Genomic DNA, 19993 nt, shown 5'->3' with positions numbered 1-19993 from the left:
TGAGTAAGTGTGTGTTCAATTCTGACCCGATTCAATTTATAAAACCTTGTACTTTTCCTTTAGTTGTAGTGTTGTGTTGAGGTGTGTCCCTACCCTTAGGCACTTTTTGTTTAGGTACTTTTTACTCTAAGCTTGATAAGTTACGCGGAGATGAGCTTGAAGGGTCATCATACCACATTATCGAGTCCAGTATTAATGTGGTATTGTTACAAACCTTCATATGGGAACATTCAAAAGACTACATTAATGTTGGTAAGGATGTAGGTGATGTGAAAGCAACCAATTGGGTGGTCGGAGTCGCTGGTCCCAATGGCGAGCTCTAATTTTTTGGCTTTGAAGATAACCTTCCCTTGTTAATGAAATGGATGGGATTGAAGGTATGGAATCTCCCTTCCATTACACTACTAGATGATGGGACTCATTTTGCCTAGAAGCCTTATTCCTATGTTGCAGCTGGGTTTCGCTGCCCAAACCCTTTTCCAAATTCCAGACTCGGATCTCAAGAGTTTGGGTTGAACGATCATGAGAAAATTCCCAATTTCTTGCTCATTACATCCCTTTCATTCATTTCGTATCCAAGAGGTGATGGGTTTGGTTTGACACTACATAATCCACATAAAGTTTTGAGACAATTTGGATTTGATCGAGATGTTCCGGATATTAATACCACAGTTTGTCCTTTGAGTAATGCAATGCAGCCATTGGTTCATGATACAACCATAGAGTATTGGGCTAACAAGGTAGAAAGGGTCTTGGTTCCAAGCAGACACCATGAGGGGTATGCTACCACAAACATGAAGTTGTATTGGAGAAGAGTGATGAGCACTTTTGTGGATTACGTGAATAGCCAGGAGGTTGAGGAAATAGTGATAAGTCCTCCTTTAAGGGAACTTTCCTTTAACACTTGGCTTATTCCAAACACAAAGGCAGCTTCAGCATGGGCCACTAGACAGAATCTGGGGTTTGCTGAATGGCGGGTTGACCTCAATGGCTGGGTGGTTCATGGGGGTAATGTTCCCATAGAGTGGAGTGAGAAAAATGTCATAGCAAAAGCCCCCCGAGTCTAACCCAGCCACTAGTGCGCCCAAGAGATCTAATGGCAAATCACCCTCGTCTGAAGACAAGCCCAAAAAAGTAAGACGAAAGAGAGCAAGTGCTGAGAAGTCCAAGGCTAGCAGTCCTAAGCCCTCAGCTGTTGTTTAGTCTAGTTCTGGTGTAGTTCCGACCACTAAGTCTAGTGTCCCAGCTACTGCGTCTATTAGTTCATCCTCACCCTTAAAGCAATATAGAAGGAAGACTAGTGTTGGTAGAATAAAGGCTCTTGAATCTTCAGAAGAGGTATCCTCACATAGCCCTTATCTTCTTACATTCTTTCTATCTTTCTTTTCTTTTTTCTTTTCTTCTTTGCCTTCATTTTTTTGGGTGCTAACTATGTGTTTTCATGGCTACAACAGTCTGGTGAGTGTGAAGAGACACGATTAGAGGGGTATGACTTTGAGTATACGGCTGCTGACTTTGGTAAACTACTATTCTTCACTTCGGTTTCTTCTCGCGTTTCCTCTGCTGACGTTCTTTGTTCTCTAGGTCCAACTGATGAAGTTATAGAGATGGCTGGTGAGAGTCCTACTGCTGTTGTCACTACTGGAGAAACTATTGCTGGTGTGCCCAGCCAAGGACATGTTGTTTCTCCGACCGTTCATGATGCACACCATAGCAAAAAACCTCTAGTTATGATAACTTTGAGTTGTTCATATTCAGTAAAGCAAGTTTCTTATTCAATAACACTTGGCTGTATGAATGCTTTTCTATTATTGCTGGGGACATTACCATGCCTCTTTTTTGCAGGGCTACGGGTTGAGTCTTCTGGTGTTGCTATCAAGAGAATGAGCCTTGAAGAATTCTTGGAGAAATTTGCAGAAGACGAAGAGAATGAAAAAATGGCAACTAACTTCTATTCCCTTTCAAGTAATACCATCATGTTCCAGCAGTCTGAAATTCCTATAGAAGGTCAGCTATTGCTGGCAACAATTGTAAGGAAACACCCGCACTTCATGGTTGGATGCAAGCTAGGTGCTTCATTGAGGAAATCTGAACTACAATTCCGCGTTGCAGTGTTGCTGGATATGCAGTGTACAAAGCTTGAGAGTACAAACTTGAAGAAAGCACTTGAGTGGAAAAATGCTTTTAAGGACTTGTTGTTCATGAAGTTTGGAGTTCAATTCATACTTGATAGGATTTGGGCTTGTTGTTCATCAAGTTTGGAGTTCAATTCATCCTTAATGGGATTCAAGCTGCTGCTGAGTCTTGTGTTGCTCGAGTTGATGAGTTCACAATGAAGATAGCTGATCTTGAGAGAGAAATTGCAACAAAGAGAGATGAGCTTTCACTTTTGTTGAGTTAGAGAGATGAAATGATGCGGTCCTTGTTAGCTGAAGGTGCTTCTTCCTTAGTGGAAACCTTCGGCGATGGCTTATTTGACTAGCTCTTTTTTTTTTTTTTTTTTTTTATCATTATTAGTAGCTTGGTATTTTGGACAATTTATTTTTAAATTATGATGTAATGAAACATGTTATGTACTTTGGGTCTATTTAACTATGTAGGCTACGTTTTGTGCAGAGGTGCACCAGCCATATAAATTTTATATGGTAACTGAACATTTCCCCAGCTATGCAAGTTGTGTTTTGTTTATGCATAAGTACATTAATTTATTTTGTGAAAAATGCTTTATTTTTCAAGGAATAGTATATTCAAGCTAAAATATAGTCATGGGAATCATATACATAATTTTGAAAATACTTATTGTGTTCATGACTAATTTGGTTCAAGATGCCCAGTTGTTAGGGTTGTAACTTTATTCATAGCTTAGAGTATGCATGTTTATGTATGGAAAGTAGTATTAGAGTACTTGTAAATATACGAAATTCATATTTGAGGCAAAAGGCAATGTTTAATTCTTATTCACATAGTAGTGGTTTAAAACCATACAAAAGAGAGTTACTTGGTACATACTTGAAAGGTGAGCATAGTACAACTTAAGCCATTTGCCATTGATAGGTTTTGTGAAACTTTCACCTTTTGCTATAGCTAGACGATAATAACCGTTGGCATTGGCTATTCTTATAAGATAGGCCCCCTCCCATCTTGGGGCAAACTTAGAGGGTGCTGAGAAATTCCTCTTGATATGATCTGCTGCTTTCAAAACCATTTGTCCCTTGATAAAAACCCTGGATTCCATAGCCTTGTTGTAAGCACTGGCCATCTACTGCTGATACCATTGGGTGCGGTTATAGGCTTAATGAACCCAGCTGTGAGGAGTTTTTAAACTTCTTGAATAATCTGAGCTTCAATATCAGGATGGAAGGTCCGCATGGGTTGTACTACTGGCTTTGCCCCTGGTTCCACGTTAAGAGCATGTGCTACTAGGTTAGGATCCAAACCAGGCATCTTATGGTACTTCCAAGCAAAGACATTAATGTACTCCTTTAATAGTGAAATGAGCTGAGCCTTTTCCAATGGTGGCAAAGTTGCATTGACTGAAGTTGGTTGCTAGATACTAGGATCATCACTGAGATTAATGGTTTCTAGCTCCACATCAGGTGAAAAATTGGTTACCGTTGGAGGCTTTTCAAACAGTTTTGCTAGACTGCTGGACAGATTTTCTTCTACCGTCAGGGTTTTTGTTCCTTGAGTATAACAACACATTGGTGTAGTGTTTGCTTCATTCAGTCAGGGACCCTTTTGTTAGGAATGGCAATGGGCTGGGTTTGGGCCGGGCTTTTGCATACTCGAACCCAACCTACAGGCCAAGACCCGTAACCCGAACCCGGCCCGATTATTAATCGGGTTTTTTTTTTTCTCTGGGGCCCCGTTTAGCCACTTGGGCCCAAATCTGGCCTAACCAAAATTTTTTTATTTATTTTAAGCCCATTAAGATTTTTTGCCAGATTCAAGCCCATTCAAGGCATTATTGGGCAGCCAATTCAAGCCCATTCATGCCTATTAAGATTTTTTTGTATTAAGATTTTTGGCATTTGGGCCACGTTATATGGCAGCCAAATCAATCCAAATCATAGGTTAATCATAAATCAATAAATCACCTGTTAATTATACATCTATAAATCAATAAATCATAACTAAAATCACCAACTAAACATAAAAATAAAATAAATCCAACAAGTCCAAGAACTAAGTATCACAAGTCCAACAAGTTCAAGAAATTAAAAAGTTACAAAACAAATCCCACAAGTCTAAGAAATTAAAAAGGCTAAGAAATTACAAAATGTCTTATCCTCCACAAACCAACAAATTAAAAAGGCTAAGAAATTACAAAAGGCTAAAAAGGCTTAGAATAATTACAAACCAACAAATTAATCCAACAAGTCTAAGAAATTAAAAAGGCTACTAAATTAATACAAAATGTCTAATCATCCACAATTGTGACACAACTCCCATCCTCTTCATTAGGCTCCCCATCATCAAGAATTGATTGAAGTGTACAATCTCCAGACATAGTTGAAGAACCTACAACAACAATGAATTAAAAAATGGAATAAACTTCATCAAATTGTAACTAGCAAATACAAAAATACAATTTAAATTTTATAAATAGAAATTAGACAATTGCTAACCGTTGATTTCACTCCATAACCAATTTTGAGCACACATCATTGCCTCTATAGTCTTGGGATGTAGCCTACTATGGTGTGGACTTAAAAGTCTCCCACTAGTGCTAAAGGCAGATTCTAAAGCAATAGTTGTGACAGGAATGGCTAAAATATCTCTTGCAATCCTTTGTAAAGTAGGATACTTGAGACCATTACTTTTCCACCATTCCAAAATATCAAAATCTTCACTCCTCTTTAACACTCCCTCATCAATGAAATGATTAAACTCCATTCTAGCACTCCCATGTTTCTTTGAACTACTTGAACTATTGTTCACAAACAAATCAAAAGATGACATTGCCCCACTCAACCTAAACTTCATTTGTGCCACAAGGCTTGAAGTACTTGCAGGAATATGAGAACTTCCTTCATTATCTACAGGGGACTCATCTGTATCTCCATACTCATCAAGCAAATCATAACAAAGATTCTTAATTTTTTCAATCTCCAAATCATAATTATCACCATAAATGTTAGGATAATAAAACTCTAATAACTTCATCTTATATCTTGGATCTAAGATAGCAGCAATAGCCATAACAACACTAACATTAGCCTAATAAGAATTAAATTTAGCAAGCATGCTTCTGCCATCGTACTTATCATCTCATTTGAAGAAAAAGTCCATTCATTCAATGCAATTTTCAACTCCAACCTCCCACAAATATCTTTGGCTAATTCCCAATCATAATCATATGGTAAACAAGTATAAGATGTTTCACATTTAGCCAAACGTGAGAAAACATCTTTATAAATCAATGCAATAGAAAACATTAAGTAAGTTGAATTCCAATGAGTTTTACAATTTAAGACTAACTCTTTGGTGCATTAAACACACAATTGACGTGCATTTTCTTCAAATTTCTGCCTCCTTTTTGGTGATCCAGTCCAATAAATCACACTATCACGAATCCTTTCAATACCATCACCAATAAGAGACAACCCATCTTGAACAATCAAATTCAAAATATGTGCAACACATCTTATATGCAACATAGACCCACCCAACATAATTGAACTAGTATCAAGCTTATTCAAGAGAAGTCTTATCATGACATCTTAGTACTACAATTATCAACAGTTATTGTGGACAACTTCTTATCAATATTCCACTCTAAAAAACAATCAACAAGGACTTCAACAAGGACATCTTTCGTGTGTGGAGAAGGAACATAAACAAACCTAGAAAAATAATATGAATTATTATAACATATCTCAATAAAAATTCTAAATGTAAAGTCTTTAACATTCAATTTATAGATAAAAAAAATTACCTTAAAACCCGGCTTTGCAATGCCCAAGTATGATCAATAAAATGAGCGGCAATGACCATAAACCCTCTCTTTTTGTTACTTGAAGTCCACATATCAGTTGTAATTGTCATTCTACTTCCATTCTTGTCTGTCATCTTCAAAGCTTTCTCCCTCTCATTATCATAGATTTTAAGAATGTCACTCTTCAAAGTATTTCTTGTGACAAGTTTAAACATAGGTTGAAGATCAGCCACAAATTCTTTAAACCCAATATGGTCAACCATTGAAAGGGGATATTCATGTAGGATGACCATACGAGCAAGCTTATTCCTCACTCTAACTTGATCAAATTGGTAAGTATTCAAACTCATAGTTCCATCCACCTTATTTTGTTGTTTAATTAAGACTTGTTGTCACATATCCCTTATATATTTAAACTTCATCCGTGGACATCTTGTTAAATGATTACGCATATGAGTTGTACCTTGGCTGGACTCACCCAAGTAAAGTTTGTTACAATGATGGCATTGGGCTTTAACTTTTCCATCAACTATATTCCTTGTAAATAAGACCAAACATCTGAGGTAGTCTTTCTTTTTTTACTTGTATCCAAGTCCTCATTTGTAGGCTCTTGCTCTCCTTCTGTCCCTTCTTGTTCCTCTACCTCTAAGTCTTCTCCCACTAAGTCCACCGTCGGGGATTTCGGATTCCTAATTGGTTTAGAAGTTTGGGAGTTAGAATCAAAACAAATTATCACAAATTTAATATTACACATACTCATTGTTTAATAGGCACAAATTCATAATTACACAGATTCACAAATTCTATCAATGCAATCATAATTAAACATGATTAACTACAAATTCAAATACTTACTCATTTTTTAATGGCGATCCTGAGGGTGAGCTGCCAGGCGACAATGGCGAGGGTGATCGTGAAAATGGAAAAGGAGACCGCATAGTTGGCAAGGGATAACGTCCTGTTCTCAAGGGAGAGCCACTTGGCGAGGAAGAACCAGATTTGTTTGTGTCTGTGTTTGTGTCTTCCATCTCTGTTTTAGGATCTGCCTTCCCAACAAACACAAAAAACAAACAATTTCTTCCATTAAACAAACTATGCATAAATGAGGGAAAGAACAGGGGAACAAAATGCTTTGAGACTTGAATCAGGTGAAAGATATGTGTACAAAAATTCACTACCATATGCATTAAGAAACAGGTATATACTCTGTTCCATGTTTATTCGCATGCAGCTCACACTCTCAAATTTTCCTAAAGGAATCATTTTTCCTAAAAGAAAAAAATTTTAAATACCATAAAACATGCAAAAGCATTAATATGAACTAATAAACAAATAAAAAATAACATATTAAGCCTACAAAATTATAAACCAAACTAAAACATCAAAGAAGACCCAAAAAAGTAACTTCAACATAGTCCTTAACTAAACCCCAGGATAACAAGAATCAATCTTAAATTTACTGAACACAGAAAAAGCAAGCAAAATCAAACCAGAAAGGGAAATTTTTTTTTACAAAAAAACTGTTAATTATAGAGTTACCCAAACATATAGTATATAACGAAAATGCTAACACATTAACCCCAAATAGACATGCAAGCAAGAACATTAATAATATCGTACATTCACAACAACATATTACCTTAAAAAGCTAAAACAAACGGCTTTTCAAAGCCCAAGTCTCAGAGATTCCACAGTAAACTCTGCAAGCAAAACCCAAAATAGAGCAAATAAGCGCAGATCAAACCCACAAACCACAAAATAAACCTTTTAAAAAAAAATCCATTATTTTTCGAAGGACACAAACATAAGACCACAACAATATTACCGCAACCAAGATCAGAAAATAGAAAAAATAAATAAATTTCTTTCAAAAAACAAAAAAGTCCGAGCTAAACAACACAATAGACTGTCACTGAAACTTTCTTACCAGGCCTAAAAAAAATTACTTTTTTTTCCTAATTTGAAGAAGAAAATGAAAAAATCACAACAAGGAAGATTCTTTCCAGAAGCAAAAAGCCATAAACCAAGAAAATAGTCACAGATCGAGCTCATACAAAGGAAATACCCAAAAAGCCCAAACCAAACAAAGCTTTAAACCCCACACACACACATACACAAAAAAAAAAAAAAAAGGAAAATGAAAGAAGATGGTGAGAGCACAAACCAGATGGGTCTTCCAAGGAGATCATAACAGAGCAAAATGAAGGAGTCTCGGAGTGAGGGAGTGAGGGACTGTCGGACTGAGCTGAGGGAGGGGAGTGTCAGACTGAGGGAGAGGGAGTGTTGGACTGAGCTGAGGGAGGTGAGGGAGGCTGAAGAAATGAGGGATTACCGAATTAGGGTTAGATTATAGGTATTATATATATATATATATATCTATATATATAGGGTATTTTTGTAATTTAGGGTATCGGGCTTTTAAATGGGCCAGGTCTCGGGTCGGGTCTTGGGTTTTTTTGATAAAACCCAGACCCGCCTCGGACCCGCTTCGGGTTTTTTTTTTTTTTAAAACCCATACCCAACCCTACTCCTAATTAGACCGGGTAAAATGGGTCGGGTCGGGCTGGGTACCCGCGGGTCGGGCAAAAATTGCCATCCCTACCTTTTTTTTGAGACAACTAGGCCCCATGTATCGTCATAAACAATACCCTAAACAACCATCTGGCAGTTTGATTTGTACACATCGTGGCTATGAGATACCGCTGGGGGTTTTCCCATGTTCTCTTTTCCTTTTCCTTTGATCAAGGAAAGACCTCATGTCTATTTTTGGGTTGCTCTCAATATCTTGCCAGTTGGGTAAAGGGATCCCAACAGGCCTTGAAGTAGAATCTTCCCCACTTAGGGTGAGCTCATCATAGAAAGTAGCCTCAAAGTAGTGTGCCTCAAATGGATCAAATGGTGTAGGATTAGCAGGGATCGTATAAGCTTACCATTGAATCTTCCTTTGACATATTGGTGGTAAGTAGATGGCACAAGCTTGTGTTTGTGGAGCCATGGCCTCCCAAGTAGAGCACGATAAGAAACGGGTGAATCGATAACATGAAATCTGGTGAGAGCAACAATGGGCCCCACTTTAAGAATTAACTGTATACTCCCAATAGTGCATCCATGAATTCTAGCAAAACCAAAAACCTCAATAGGAGCCCTAGCGATTCTATTGAGTGGGATCCCAACTGCTTTGAGTAAGTTGGTTGGGATAAGATTTTGCGATACACTGGTGTCGACTAGTGCCCTTCTGATATGAACATCATTAATTTGAGTGGCAATATATAATGGTTTACTATGATCAGGGTGTTGTACCTCCATATCCTTGTCAGTGAAGGTGATGACATTAGTAGTTTCTAGGAAGGCACGGCTGGCATGAGCTTCAGCCGTGAGGCAATGTGTTCCATAGTTGGTAGTGATGGATACAAGAGCTTCAATTGTTGCCCTCCTTGACTCCTCTTTGAACCCCAACTGATTGTTCGAAAGGTAGGGCTTCTTTGAAGAGCAGAGATAGCTGTTGGAGACATGCTTGTACCACTAGTAGTTCCATTCTCGTCAGGCCCATTATGAAAAAGTACTGCTACTGTGGCTTTCCCACTGTGATGCTGAGGCAGTGAGTTCTACTAAACCTCTTGCTCATGCATGAGGTTTAAGGTGCCATCTGAAATTTTCTTATGAAATGTTCTCTGGATTGCTCTACAATCTCTAGTTCCATGACCCACATATTGATGATAACAACAATAAAAGGGCTTTCGCATATCTTCGGAGGTAGGCTCTCGGTTAGGCTTAAAGGGCTTAAACACTCCATCAGCCATCCACTTGTCAATGAAAACATTCATTTCTTCCTCGGTGCATGGAATGGGAGGAGACTCTTCCTCTTCTTCCCTTTTTCACTTCTCTCCCACCATTGGTTCATTGGTGGAGACTGTGAGAACTTGAGGGGCACTTTTCTTTTCTGGCTTGGATTTTTCAACTATGGGAGGCTTGACTGATACTGTTGTCTTACGAGCTTTCTAGAGTAGCTGGGTGAACTGAATAATATCAAGATTCTCCAAATGGGCCCGGTACTCATAAGACATGTTGTCAATGCAAATCTCAACCAAGTCTTACTCTTTGAACTTCCTGTAACAATCGAGAGCAGCGTCTCTGAATCGCCGGATGAAGTCAAGAAGTCCCTCAGAGGACTTTTGCTTGGTATTGTGAAGAGTGAGGATAGTAACTTTTTCCTCCCCATGAAAATACTTTGAGCAAAAACTTTCAACCATGTCATCCCATGTGGCAATGGAACCTGAATGGAGAGTGGAGTACCATGTATAAGAACAATTGGTAAGAGATTTTGAGAACTCCCTTAGACAAAGATCACCATTTCCAACAAAAGGACTCGCAAAATCAAGAAACTTGTTGACATGCTTGATAGAATTCCCTTTCCTCCCATCATAAATAGTGAAAGTGGGAGTCTTATATTTCTCTGGATATGGCTTACTTAGTAACTTAGCTGGGTAGGGTGGTCTAGGAACAAAGTGCCTTGGTTCCTTTGGTTGGCTACCCCTTTCCCTTTCCAGCAAAGCAGTGAGATCAGATAATGTAACAAACTGAGGAAGAGAGGCATTCTGCTCACCAGATTGAGGATTCCTAGCGGTTAACCCCCCCTCCTACTGTGTTCTAAGATCTGGTCCTTCATGTAACGGCTGGGGCGTTGGGCCTTGAGTTTCTCTCATGACACTCAAAGATTCAGCAAGTTCGAACTGAGCTTGTTGCATTCCTTATAATGTCTCCCAGAGGAAAGGGAATCGATGGTCAAAACCCTCTTGGTTAACTTCATGTTAGTCAGCTTATTCTCCTTGTGTAGTTGGGTCATCATGGCTTTGTGTTGCTGGGAGCCTGGTGTTTTGAGTCCCTTCTTGCCGGCTATTCCGCAACCTAGGAGTCATGGTGAACCCTTGGCTTTAATAGACTCCCCAGTAGAGTTGCCAAAATGTCGGGGGTGAAAAAGTTTCCTTTCCGACAAATGAGATTTATGTAGTGTTAAGGGTTTTAAACCGAAACTCGACGATGAGCTTGATGCACGGCCCAAAGGCTATCGGAGAAGATCCAAAGAATTCACTGTATTTTATGCCTTGGGCCTAGATTGAGACTGACAAGAGTGGCCCATAAATAATCCTTACAGCGAACATGTTAGCATGGTTAAAAAACATACTGTAAGAAATAACCCAATAGTAAAGTGGTTTTGCAGAAAATAGCCTAGCGGTAAAGTGTTTCAGCAGTAAACTAGCTTAGCAATAAAATGTCCTAGCGGTAAAATAAGATAAAAGAAGATAAACTTCCAGCTGTTAGCTATTTCACAAATTAAGGAAAACATCTACATTTACAGACTCATCATTCGTTAGCTTGGGAGAAAAGTCTTCTAATACAACAATATGAGAGAAAAATTCGATAGTAACAGTTACATCATAACCATCAATAGTAAATGAATAAGTAAATATCACGGGTTCCATTATAACAAATAATGAGGAAAACTTAGTGTGAGATGAAGGGAAAGAGAGAGCTAGTGCAGCAAGATCACTATGGTGCCAAGACATGCTCGTGAATATAGTGAGTAATGAGGAACATTTCAGTTAGTATGAGTAGTAAGAGAGAGTGTGTATAGTAAAGTTGTTGGGGCTTTCTGTTGGGGGTAAATAAGTGTTTATGAGTAGAGCTATGAGGAATGCTTGTGAGCAAGGCACTGGGGATCGTAGTTTCTAAGCTTGAAACTAAGAACTCAGTGACTTTTTTTTAGAGCTTAGGAAAGGCTTAAACAGAGAAGTTCAGGAAGGGTTCTTTCTTGGTCTGTATCTTAGTGTATCTTAGCATATATTCCTCCCCCCCCCCCCCCCCCCCAAGCATTAATGGAGAGTTCCCTTTATATCTGGGTTTTTAGGAGGTAATTAGCAAATAATCTCTGCTAAATCTTTCTCAATCTTCAAAAAATCCTTAGAGAATCATTCCTAGGATTTTAGCTAAGAATGGTAAACTCAACTTTTAGAAGGTTCTTGCTATTTTGGGAAATAACAACTAGGATTCTGATTTAGCATTGAATGCCGATTGGCCTTGGTTGATGGGATTAGAGCATGCATTAGGCTAATGATCTTGGTTATGCTGCTGCTAGAATCAAAGCTCCCTAGGGCAGATTGTATCACCCCAAGCTAGGTGTCAATCTTGGAGCCTTTGTTGGGAACTCTGCTGGGATCCATTTGGTGCCCTCCAAACCACATTTCCCTAAGTTTCCCCATTTGGGGTTCATGTGCTTGGTCCATGAACCAGAGAGTACATGTTTTTAGTATGAAAATGAATTGATTTCAAGTTGTTTCAGGAGCTTTAATGGCCTGGTCATGACTACCCTTGGTTATTGACCGGATGGGTTGGAGAAGAAAGAAGGGACAGTTGGTTGAAGCTTCCTTGCTTTCTGTCATATCACCTTCAGCTTTATGTCACATGAGAAATGATGGAATTTCAGCTTGTGAAGGAAGGGTTTAACCCCTGATGGACACATGTCCTCTTCTGATCTGATTGGACAAGTTAGGACTTGATGGGAATGGACTCCAGCTATTTAATTGTGCTGAAATTTGGCTGGTCAGCTCACGTGATCTCCAGTTGTTGGGATTTGTGTATGGGTTGGGCTAGCTCAGCTGGGCTTTGTAGTTGAGCTTCTTTGGGCTTGGTTATCCCTACAAAATGAAGAGCTTTGCCATGGGTGATATACATGGGCTTTTATAAATTTTGTAAGAGAGATATTTCTTAAGGGATGAGTAATTATATTTCCCATGAGTGAAGGATTTAGTATATGTAAAACAAGTGTCAAAATAATATTTGAGTTTTGTAAATATATGCCATTTGGGCTTTTATGAAATAGTGTCAAATTAATATTTGGGCTTTATTAAAATAGTGTCAAATGAACATTTGGGCTTTGTTAAAAAAAGTGACAAATTAGTATTTGGGCTTTGTAGGATTTTGTAAAAATATTTCTGTATAGCAACGGGCTTTTAGAGGTGCCTTATCGTAACGTATTTTAGAGATGCCATATCGTAACGGGCTTTTAGAGGTGCCGTATCGTAATGGGCTTTTAGAGGCGCCGTATCGTAATGGACTTTAGAGGTGCCGTATCGTAACAGACTTTAGAGGTGCCGCATCGTAACGGGCTTTAAAGTGCCATATCGTAATGGGCTTTAAAGTGCCGTATCGTAACAGTCTTTAGAGGTGTCGTATCATAACGGGTTTTAGAGTGCCGTATCATAACGGGCTTTTGAGATGCCATATCATAACGGGCTTTAGAGATGCCGTATCATAACGGGCTTTAGAGATATTGTATCATAATGGGCTTTAGAGTGCCATATTGTAACGGGCTTTAGAGGGGGTTTTGTTGGGCCTTTTGGATTTTCCCATAAGGTAATTGTTTTTGGGCTTTTTATAGGGATGGTATAATTTTGTGGCTCAATATGGTAGCAATATGTTGAGTATTTTTGTGAAAACCCAAGTTGGATAATATGTGGGATATAATGTGTAATATTTGTGAGAGGGCCCAAGGCAATTTATGGGGCTTATATAAGGAATGTTTATGGGAGCCCAATAACATGGAGAATATTTGGGTAATATATATGGGGAATATTTGTGTGGGCTCAAAGTAATTTATGGGCTTATGTGGGTTTTTTTGTGAGTGGGCTAATAAAATTAAGGTTTGAAAATTTGTACCTCAACAACAAATTACAACAATTCTAAAAGATTCACGTAACTCTCAATGATCCAAAACTAAGATAAGAATAAAGGACTCCACTATACACTAATTAACTAAACTTACGATTTAGGGCATGTAATTGAGAATTCATTGCAACATAAAATATATACTTAATAATGATGCACAATTATAAAGTCATCATATTGAGGTCAAGCTTAACCTCATCTCTTAACATCTATGTTGTGTGCCTTACAAAATGGTATTATTATGGTAACAATAGTACTACTTTCAATCATCTATAAATTTTTGATAAGCTCTTTGGTGGGTGGATGAAACAAGCTGTATGTCAAACATGATCTGAAAGTAACCTTATGAAGAGAGTTGAAATAATTCTCTCTATAAATTAGAAAAAACATTTCTTTCTTCTTTCATCCATGACTTCCTTTCGATTCTTAAATGCATTAACGTTGAATGAATTATTATGCCTACAAATCCCATATGGCTTATTATAGAAAAAGCATGGTAAAAATTTGTATTTTTATTGGGCAAATATTGAACCAAGAAAGGAAATATTGTGAATTATGAAGGTTGAAATTCATATTTATTATCTTATTACATGTTAAATATTCTTTTAACTAAAAAAAATGGCCAAAATGGGTATTTGTCCCTTTCACCCAAAAGATGTAGCAAAATGCCCATATTTTGAAACTATCTAGCAAAATGCCGTTGTTTTGAAACTTGATTTTTAAAAAATTGAGTTTCAATGAAAAAGTCAATTTGATGAAAGTCGAGCAATGTGAGAAATTTTACATGGAACTCGAGTTCCATTTATTTATTTATTTAAGTTTGATTTCACATAACTCGATTTTCCAAAAATCGAGTTTAAAAACAAAGGCATTTTGCTAGATAGTTTTAGAACAAGGACATTTTGTTGAAAAGTTTTGGTGAAATGAGCAAATGCCCATTTTGGCAAAAAAAAAAAAAAAAAAAAAAAAAAAAAAAAAAAAAAAACCTGGAAAAAAGAAGAAGAAGAAGAAAATGCAACTAAGGAATCTTTGGGTGAAGTCAAACATCACAATAGCTCCTAAATACTGAACTTCTAACTTTGGCACAAACAACAAACAATCAAAGCGTTATTCCAACACAATTATGGTTAGATGTGAATTTATTTATTTATTTATTTGGTTCATTGGGTCAACTTTCAAATTGAAGCATAGTTTTCAAACTAAGGAGGATTATGTGTAAATTATAGTTTTCGAACTGAGGATTATGTTTTCAAAATTTTATGGAAGTCCATGGCCCCTTGGTCTTATGGTCCCTTGGTCTTGAATTAATTTCACCCCAGTTTGTTGGGCATTCAATTTTGAAATCTACTATAAACGAATCTTTCTGGGTTGGACTTTGGATCTAGTTATGAACACAACCATTGTATTGTCTCCAACTTTCTAAGGCCCACATGGCTAAAAAATATTGGACCAATCAAGTCCAGTATGTCCTAGCACAGCCCTCATTTTATGCCTGTTGTTAAACCAGATTGTTAAGTCCTCCGATATTTGTGGGTTCCAGTTAGCTCAACTGGTAAAGTCTCTGATGGTTGTATAAGAGATCTGGGGTTCAATCCCCGCCTACACCAAAAACTGATTGATGTCTTGGTCTGATGATAAAGAGCTATCATCAGGAGCGGACGCCATAGGTTGAAACTCTCTCAAAAAAAAAAAAAGTCCTCCGATATTTACTTAAAATTAAGTAATAACTAGTTTGCTCATGATAATTTTTTTAAAAGTAACATTAAATTTATTTATTTTTCATTTGAACTTATTTAATAAAACATAATTTATTTCCTTTTTTTTTTTTGGTAAATAAAAATAATATATTTCATAATCATATTGTCATTTACCATAGGAACAATCACAAATGTAGTATAATTTTTGTCAAATCAAAATGAATATGGTACAGTTTTTCTTATGAATTCAAAGACTAGGTTAGCGAAAATTTTCATTTTTTAATAAAATTTATTTATAACATTTTTTATATCATTAAAAAGTATATAGAATTTGGAAAGTATTCTTTTAATTTTAAACAAAACATTCTCAAATCCAATTTTTTCTACCCTACCATCCAAAACACTGGAAAACTTATCTAAAAAATTAATAAAACTTAATAAAACTACAATTCAAAATAAAAAAGAAAGGAAAAATACAATTCACATTAAAGTTAAATTAATTCTCCCGAATATGTAAAACACATCAAATATGATGTGATAAAACCAAATATCCAATGCATAATCGAATTTAAAAATTTTAACAAGGCTTTGATGTCATGCAATAGAAATAGGTGGCTAATCCTAAGCAAAAGTACTGGTTATAGATTTATACATGATTGTAACTCTCCATCCCTAATAATAATAATAAATAAAAAAAAAAAAAAAAAAAACCCAAGAGTAAAATTCCAAAGAGGAAAACACATGGTTTTTAAATCCAGACCGAACCGTACAGTTTGACCGGGTTAACCATGAATCTCTCATAATCAAGGTTCTTTTAATCTTAAGAACCAGTCTATGCCAAAAAAGCAGGGACCCTTTCGAACCGCGTTCAACCGTACAGTTCTAAGAACCGTGATCAGACCGCTTCTCACGATTCCCTTTGAATTTGAACCTAAAAAATAAATAAAAAATAAAAAAAACAAAAGAAAAATAAACACAACGGCTGGGAGTACATCATGTCTTCAAAAACTCTACCATTGCCATCTCCAGAGAAACACAACATGTCTTTATGTTTCTTCCTCTTCTCTCTGAGCACATCACACAACTCCCTCTCTTCAGAAACTCTTCTCTTGGGCGAAGCAAGCTTTAAATTCTGGCTTTGTTCCCCGCCAGTAATGTGTGTGTGACAGGGTTAGAGTATGAGAGAAAGAGAATGAGAAAGAGAGAGCTAGAGATAAAGAAAGAAAAATAAAAGCAGAGAGGACACACTGTGTGGAGGAAGAGTCTAGAAAAATAAAAACAAGATGAGAGGAGTGGGAATGAGGATACGTGTGTGGAGGAGAAAAAACAAGAGAAAAAGAAAAGAAAAGAAACGTATGGATGCAAGGAAAGAAAGGAAAAATAATAAAAAGAATAAAAATCACAATTAAATGTTACTACAATATTTTCATAATATTTCACAATAAATTTTAAGTAATAGATTGTTATTAGTTAATATTGGTGAGTGAAAAAATAATTTCAATAGTGGATTCAGATTATAACTAGTAACAACTTTCATATAAATTTTGTTGTGAAAGTATTGCTAAAAATGTTGTAGACTTCTTCGTTGCTTCTGGAGACTTCTTCTTTGCTACTACGTGCTTTAGTGTCAACTACTAACATATAATGCTTGCTTGTTGTCAAGAACTTCCTTCTTGGGTTTTGTTATTTATTTAACTTTAACAATTTTTAAATGCATGGACATCTTTAGATCTAGCTTTCGATTTTTTTTTTTTTTAATTCATAATAAATGGTGAATAGTGACTATTCAAATGGGCTTGGGAAAAAAAATGATCAGCAGTCAAATGGGCTTGGCCATGAGCAAATAAACTAATTTGTCTCTTAACTATTTTATTGGGTTTTATAAAATAAAAATTATTGGGTACTAAAGTGTGCTTTGTCATGACTTAAAAATAATTTAGAAACTCAATAGCTATTTATGTTTTTTTAGAATTTAATAATTTTTAATTGTATTATGAAAGTTATGTTATAAAAAATACTATCTATATTTGTTTTGGACTATTTTAGTTAATTTTTCTATTTTTTTATTAATTTAATGTTTATATATATATATAAAATAATTATTAAATTAATTATAACGTCATCACGGTTCGACATCGGGTCGACCTCGGTTTGACCTTAAAAACCTTGAACCTCTCCCTTTTACGATTCAATGAACGGTCTGGGTCTGAAAACCTTGGAAAACAGTAGAGGAAATTTTTTCTTTGAAAAAAGAAGAAGAAGTATTGTATAAATAATGACATAATCTAATCCAACATTTGATTAATTAATAGATAACTAAATAATTTTAAACATAAAATTGAATTTGTTTTCTTAAAAAACTAAAAGAATACACTAATGAGAGAAGGAAAATGAAGAGTAATATAAAATATTCATAAACACTTAAAACAATTAGTCGAGTATGTAGGAATATGATATAACAAAGAAATAATAATTTGTTGCTAATTAGTTAAACAAAATATTACAAACAGTTAAAGGAAACTGCACAAAGACCATCTTCTTCAACTGCACAAATTGTTTTTCGTCATATTGTATGCAGACTATCTTCTTCTTCTTCTTTTTCTTTCTTCAAATAAACCAAAACCAGACAACAACACAAGATATGACATATTATAATATAATTTTCCTTTAAATCAAGTTAAAAACAAACACCATTCATTAAAAGCATTTAGTATTGTAAATAAAATCAAAAAAAAAAAATTGCATCAATGAACACTTATAAATTAGTCAATAATAGGATAATGGAGGTACAAACCACTAGTAATTAAAGATTTGGACACAAGACTCCTACTATGGGGCAGTTGTCAAGTTGTATCTTTTTTTAGTATTAAAGATTAATTATGATAGACTTGTAAATACCTTTTTATGGAAAATTTTATTTTCTTCATTGATTTTTTTTATTCATCTATATCTATATTTATATATATATATATATATACATATATCTAAAAACTAAAGTACAAAATTTATTGTTGCTACACTCCTATTGAGACACCTCATGCGCTACATCATTGGTCACATCATTATTCTTTTAGGAAAGGTTTTCCTGCATAGTTGTATTGAGCAATTGCTACTAATAGGGCTATGTGGCGGCAAAAAGAAAGTAACGTGTGTCTAAGGATTGCACATGACCATTGGACACTTGTCTCTCTCTTTTTGCTGCCACATAACAATGTATGTGGCAATTGCTTTATACAAGTATGCAGCAAAAAATTTCCCTATTCGTTTTCTTATTTATTTTTTACCTTTAATTTTTTTGAGAATATTAAATATATAAATACATTTTCTTTACAAATTCATCTTAGACGGTTTAAATTTACATATTTATCTACTTTAATTTTGATACTATAACTAAATAATAAATCAATGAAAAATTGAAACAAAATATTGTCTCTATATATTCATTTTGGACAATTTTAACTTTAGGTATAGTTTTTCCTTTACATGTTCCTTTACTTCAGTTTAGATGTTTATAATTGAAAAATGAAATGAAACAAAATAAATAATAAGATATAGATAAAGATTTAGAAAAATAGAAAATGAAAAAAAAATACAGAACGTATGTTTGCAACATTTTGTAGGTATTTTCAGGGTTTGTGTTCATTTGGTATGATTCTCATACAAAAAATCATGCAAAAGATTATTATTATTATCATTATCATTATTATAAACAAAAAGAAAATAGCTAAAAATGTTTAATTATGTGACTACAAAGTGGAAATCCCCATTTATGTTCCATAACAGGTTCAAAAGGATGATAATAATAATAAATATAAACTTCTTCTCTTTTTTGTATACTCTCTCTAAAAAAAAAAAAAAAAAACCACGCTTAGGAAATGTGCTATCAATATTTACATTATACCTTAAAAGAACTAGTCCAGTCACAATTGAATTTTCTTGTAGTTGTTTATAAAGTTTAGATTAATCCAAAATATGCCCAGTGTGAAACTTAACATATACTCATACAATACACATTGAACCAATTTGATATTAATTTGAGTCTTCACAAGCATAAAATCTAATCACATGATATTCACTTTTATTGAGAAGATATATGGATAATTTGATATATTATTATATGTAATACTTTTTTACCATGATTCTTGTGATTATGAAAAAAGTATCATATGTAAGGGCCATTTACAAGGCCCTTTTCACATGGGATGGACCCCACAAGTGTGAGACCTGCTTGTATGTGAGAGGGGCATTACATATTTTTGATACATCAAATACCTTCTCGCTTTAACCCAAAGTAGTCAATATTAGCCTTGTGTGTGTATATACATATTCACATAATTATATATTTATAAACATAGAATTTGAAATCTACATATTGTGTAAGTCCATATAACAGCGTAAGTAAATTAGCATAATGTGTTAGCACAAGTAACATGTTTTATAATCAATTTTTTATAACATATTTTAATGATTTTTTTTAAAATTTTTTTATATTGACTGAAACACTTGAAAAATATCTTGTACTAATGATATGGATTTTTTTTGATATCGTATTTCGTACGTTTTATGGGTCTTTGTATCAGTTTAGCGGCTAGAATGATACCATACCATTATCGGCCATATAATAAATGAACAAATA

General features: G+C 35.3%; 1 long non-coding RNA gene across 1 annotated transcript; it reads right to left on the bottom strand.

Moving 5' to 3' along the window:
• Positions 1-4235: 4235 nt before the first annotated feature.
• On the bottom strand, positions 4236-4664 carry LOC126692952 (uncharacterized). The gene is made up of 2 exons (XR_007645145.1): positions 4629-4664; positions 4236-4521 (listed from the first exon to the last, which is right to left on the bottom strand). It is a non-coding gene; the product is annotated as an uncharacterized LOC126692952 (long non-coding RNA).
• Positions 4665-19993: the final 15329 nt, after the last annotated feature.

This window comes from Quercus robur, chromosome 7 (genome assembly GCF_932294415.1).
Source record: "Quercus robur chromosome 7, dhQueRobu3.1, whole genome shotgun sequence".
NCBI lineage: Eukaryota > Viridiplantae > Streptophyta > Magnoliopsida > Fagales > Fagaceae > Quercus > Quercus robur.
This window is presented reverse-complemented; position numbering and strand designations above follow the sequence as displayed.